This window comes from Cupressus sempervirens, chromosome 2 (genome assembly GCF_028749045.1).
Source record: "Cupressus sempervirens isolate cs-2001-9-10 chromosome 2, ASM2874904v1, whole genome shotgun sequence".
NCBI classification, from domain to species: Eukaryota; Viridiplantae; Streptophyta; class Pinopsida; order Cupressales; family Cupressaceae; genus Cupressus; species Cupressus sempervirens.
Genome location: NC_143119.1, coordinates 162,979,154 through 162,984,958, shown reverse-complemented (window position 1 = coordinate 162,984,958; position 5,805 = coordinate 162,979,154). Strand labels below are relative to the sequence as shown.

The 5,805-nt window shown below is 33.5% G+C and overlaps 1 pseudogene; it reads left to right on the top strand.

Annotated features, from left to right (window-relative positions):
• Positions 1 to 3,206: 3,206 nt before the first annotated feature.
• Positions 3,207 to 4,755, top strand: LOC149571552 (DExH-box ATP-dependent RNA helicase DExH12 pseudogene; annotated as a pseudogene).
• The last annotated feature ends 1,050 nt before the right edge of the window (positions 4,756 to 5,805 follow it).

Here is a 5,805-nt window from a genome sequence, read left to right as displayed (position 1 = left end):
CAAGATTTTTGAGTAGCTCAACCACTTCCAATGCGAGCTTGTTCATATTCTCTACCACTTTCTTCAGCTCTTTAACCTCATAGGCCACAGAAGACTATTTCCTTTTATAGCTAGCTCTAGTCTTTCTACTTAGTCCAATAGGATTCTTTGTCGCATGATGAGTAATGTCATCAGTGAGCTGGATAATGGCTCTATCCTCATTAGAATTCTCCAATTTACCAAGAAGGATCTTGACATGCTCATTAGAAGCCTTAATAAGTTTATAACTTTGATTAACAATGCTCATCAGGGAAAAGTCCAAACTAAAAAACCTTGTACTTGATTGTTGAATATGTTAAAGAAGAAAAAAATTCCAGTTAATTTACAAACTGGAACTGACTTAAATTGCTTGATGTATTTTTTAAATGTTGAGATGCATATACTAATGAATTTTTGGTTGCTACAGGCCAAGCCACAACTGACAGATAGGTCAAAGCTTCCAACTATTGTGGATCCTGTGATTAAAGAGTTGCTGAACTTGAAACCTCTTCAACAAGTAAGTTGCATGCAAAATATTTCTTTTGAAGGGAATTGACATTATTTTTAAAAATACATTCAGTTTATACAATTTTACTCATGTTTTGGTGGATAAAAACTTAACGTTCTTCCACATTTCTTGCCCATTTTATTGCATATCTGAAATAAGACATAATCTTGCCATTTTCCAATAGCTAAATGTCTTTAACTGTGATTGGAATTTGGCATAAAATGTATTTTTAAGGTTAGATTGTCAACTAGTTCTGGTTGATCGCCATTTGAAAATTAGAGGTGCTAATCCTTTCATTGAAGAGAAAATTTATAGTGCACTACATATCATCACACTTACCCAAAAAAGTTAAGCCAAACTCTGAAAGTCCCGTTGAATCTATAGAAGGAAGAGAAGAAATTGATTACCTAGATTGAAAGTCATTGTGCACTTCATAATCTTAGCAAGAAGAACATCATAAGAGCTTGTGAACCAAGTATTTATGATGAAGCAAGAAGGAAATAAAAATGAAAAAATGTGTTGAGTCGAGAGATAGACATTGGAAAGAAAGCCATTGATTATAAAAAGTATTAAGATCAAGTTTAAAAATAATGTTTTAATTGACAAGCACAAAGCAAGATTAGTAGCTAACGAGCAACAAATTGAAGATTGAGAAATATTTGCTCTAGTTGCAAAGATAATTATGATTAGAATGTTGACAGCGCTTGTTTCCAATCATAGTTGGAATATCCACCAAATAGATATGAAGTACATTCCTAAATGAAGATCTAAAAGCCCAATTTTGTTAGAAAAGAAAAGGAACACATGGTATGCCACTTGAAAAGACACTATATGATTTGAAATGAACTCCACGACATTAGTATTCAAAACCAAATAAGTACTTTCCCCAAAGGAAATTGATTTAAAAAAAAAACCCAATTTATACATCAAGAAGTCTAATTGCACATTATTGTTCATTCAAAATTTTGGTCGTAGGGTATTGGTCATAGTGCTAGAGGTTGATTTTCTAATTACTGTAAATAACTTATATGTGAGGTGAAAAAAGATATGAAGATCAATTTGGAGACCATGGGGGACTACCCACAACCTCAAGACAACTCATCTACCTGTGTAGGCTCAACACAACCAACTATTATGCACATGTAATTGACTATTACTATCTGAAATTGCAGGTTGTTGCTTTTACTAAGGGACTCAAGTGCCCTGTGAGAATGGTGGACTTTGGTAGAAGGTTGTGCCACAGAAAACAATGGATAATTTAAACCTCAATAATCTGTTTAATAGTTGTTCTAAGAAAAATTCATGATGATATGTTTGGTTAGGATACCAAACCACCTTGAAAACTAAGGAATCGATACATATTTTTATTGAACTGAAATTATAAAGAAGGAAGTTGAGAAAAAATAGGGACTAAATGAGATTGAAGAGAAATGGAATTGTCTTATATTAGGAAAATTAATGTAAGATGTTTAGCCAAGATTCTGGGATATAAAATATATTGTAGTTATAGACACATATCAATGATAGTAGGAGTCATATAAACTACATATAAGATAGTTAAAGACAAAGGAAAATTTTGATGTGTGCAAGATCATAAGGAAACAACTACTTCAAAATGTGAGGATAATCAAACATGAAAAGATCCAGCCATTTAGATTTGGATAACTGATTATGTATATATACTTTCATATCTTACATAAATTCCCTAATATGTCAAATTCATCTTGGGTGTCTGATAAATGCACTATGGAACTTATCACTGATTAGTACATGTAGAATAAGGCTATAATTATAGAAGGTAACTTTGGAATGATTAAAGGTTTTTAGATTAATATGAAATAAAGACATAGAATTCAAAGGGAAATTATAGAGAAGTATGCAGAGAACATTTTCTTTATTGTGGAAATAGATCAATTATACCTACATGAAAGTAGTTGACCCATGGAATATCTTCATACATCCTATGGGTTATGAAGTGACACAAGAGATGCTAGAAGGGTATTTTAAGGTGATGTTAGAGTCACCTAGGGACACTACTTGTGAGAGATGAGGTACCTACCAAGAGAAGTATAGTATGGCAAGAGAACAATTATATAGTTGTACTAGGAAAAGGAAAGTGGAAAACATGGTAGAAAAGATAGCCATAAAAGGAGATGCAAGAAAAGAAGAGTGGAAAGAAGTTAAGAAAATGCCACAGTATAACTATTCTGTGGTAGATTGAGTTGCTGCATTTCTAGGTGTGAAAATAGGAATGTCTCAATGGAATCTCTAAGCTTATTACCTCAGTGATCCAAAACCCCCAATCCTCTCAGGCCACTCAAACTTGTAGGCAAGGTCCTTGTCAAGAAATTTGACCTTTGCTAAGGTTTTTTGAGAATTTTGTTTTTACTTTGAGCTATGATTATTCAATGTTATTGTCAACAAAAAAAAATCATTATAATGTCAAAAAAAATCTACTCAAATCTATATGGATTCTTTCATGGTTTCAGATTCTCTCATTTATTTACTTTGAGTTATGATTGTTCAATTCTATTATTAACAAAAACTTTTTAATCATAACGCCTGAGGAAAATCTACTCAAATCTATAGTTCTTTCCTAGTTTTAGATTCTCTCTTTTATTTACTTTGAACTATGATTGTTTAATGCTATCATCAACCCAATAAAAACATTTTCATCATAATGTTCACTTTGGTAGAACAACAACTTGTAGCCCAGTTGTTCAGTGTAGGGGCAATTCAGGTGTGCATTGCAAGCAGTTCAATGAGTTGGGGATTGTCTTTGTCAGCTCATTTGGTTGTTGTCATGGGTATAAAATATTACGATGGATAGGAAAATTCTCACACAGACTATCCTATAACTGATCTTCTCCAAATGATGGGGCGTGCCAGTAGACCTCTGCTTGATAATGCTAGAAAGTGTGTAATTTTATGCCATGCACCTCATAAAGAATATTATAAAAAAATCTTATATGAGCCATTTCCCATGGAGAGTCACCTAGATCACTTTCTCCATGATCATATCAATGCTGAAGTTGTCGTGGGTACTATTGAAAGTAAGCAGGATGCTGTAGACTATCTTACTTGGACATTCTTCTATTGAAGACTCACACAGAATCTGAATTACTATAATCTTCAAGGTGTCAACCATAGGCATTTGTTAGACCACCTTTTTGAGCTTATAGAGAGTACACTAAGTGATTTGGAATCAAGAAAAAGTGTTGCCATAGAAGATGATATGTATCTTTCTCCTTTGAACCTGCAGATGATAGGATCTTACTACTATATTAGCTATACCACCATTGAACTCTTCAGCTCATCCTTATCTGCAAAGAAAAAGCTAAAAGAGCTTCTTGAAATTCTTGCTTCTGCCTCAGAGTATTCACAGCTTCCCATACAGCCAGGTGAAGAAGAAGTAATAAGAAAATTGATAAATCATCAAAAGTTTGCTATTGACAAACCAAAATATACCGATCCACATGTAAAGGAAAAGGCATTGTTGTAAGCTCACTTGTCAAGGCATGTCATAGCTGGAAACCTAACACTAGATGAACGAGCTTCTTTCTACTAAGTACCTTCTTCAAGCTATGGTGGATGTTATTTTTGGTAATGGTTGGTTCAGTCCAGCTCTTGCAGCAATGGAATTGAGCCAAATGGTTACACAAGGTCTTTGGGACCGTGATTTTGTCCTGTTACAGCTTCCACATTTCACCAAGGAACTTGCTAAGAAGTGCCATGAAAATCCAGGGAAAAACATTGAAACTATTTTTGATTTAGTTGAGATGGAGGATGATGAAAGGCGTGAATTGTTACAAATGATAGATTCACAACTGTTAGACATTGCTCATTGTTGTAATCACTTTCCAAACATTGATTTGGCATATGTCATAGTTGACAGTGATGATGTGAGTGCTGGAGAGAATGTAATAGTGCAGGTCACTCTAGAAAGAGATCTTGAAGGTAGACATGAGTTGGGTCCAGTTGATGCACCAAGGTATCCCAAAGCAAAGGAAGAAGTATGGTGGCTAGTAATTGGGGATTTAAAAAGCAATCAACAACTGGCCATCAAGAGGGTATTGCTCCAAAGGAAGACTAAAGTCAAGCTTGGGTTTACTGCACCTTCAGATCTTGGAGAGAAGACATATACACTATATTTCATGTGTGATTGATAGCTTGGGTGTGATCAAGAGTACACTTTCACAGTCAATGTGAATGAAGCAGAAGATGAATAAAATGCAAAAGAATGAATGTTATTTACCGAGTACCACAGTTGTATAAGTTTTGCATGAAGTTGATATGGTCAATATATGATGATGGAGAAAGATAGAGTGGAAAAACTCTGCAACTCAAATATATGGGCTCACAGAATAAGTTTCATCTAGTAACTTGAATGCTTTTACCATGGGTTTCAGTGATACATGATTTCAGTTAAAAATTTGTTAATAAACAGCTCTTGCCATTGGCTTCACCAATCTATGATTTCAATACAACAAATCATTACTAACACTAATATTAAGATCAATTACGGCATGCTTCCATTTAATGCAACCCATTAATTGGGAATCACGACTTTAGCAAACTAGCTAAGTGCACTTGTGGTTACTGTGTTGAGCTTGTAATAACTTAAATAGTTAATACTATTTTCATAGCGTAGAAGTATTTGGAACCCCCCCTCAATGACCAAATTTTTCTCATGTTCCTCTTTGTGAAAATACTTGAACCTAGAAAGGACCTTGTCCCAAATTTACTAAGTCCCTTATAGAAGGATAGACATTGAAAATTGAAAGAAAACCTTTACATTCTATTGGAAAATTCTCCTGATAATCATCATATGGGATAGATGGAATGAAAGAAACTCAACATATTTACAATATGGAAGACCTTCCAATATCCTGGGATTGAATAATTTTGTACCAAAGGTAGTGAATAGTACATTCATAATGTGGAATGGCTTTCAATATGTCGGGATTGAATAAGTTTGTACCCATTTTAATCAATAGTGCATTTATAATATGGAGTGGCTTCCAATATTTCTAGATTGAATAGATTTACTTGTACTAACTTTTCTTAAAAGTGCATTTGTAATGTGAAATGGTTTTTATGAAATTAATTAGAGCTATATTATAAATATGAATTTAATTTATTCAATTCATTCATAGAGTTGCCAGTGCATGTACATTTTTATGGACTCATGTTTTAAATTGTTTTTGCTATTTATTCAAATTATCATTATAATTAAATTTGTTTAACTTTATGACACTTCTAAGTAATAGATATAGATT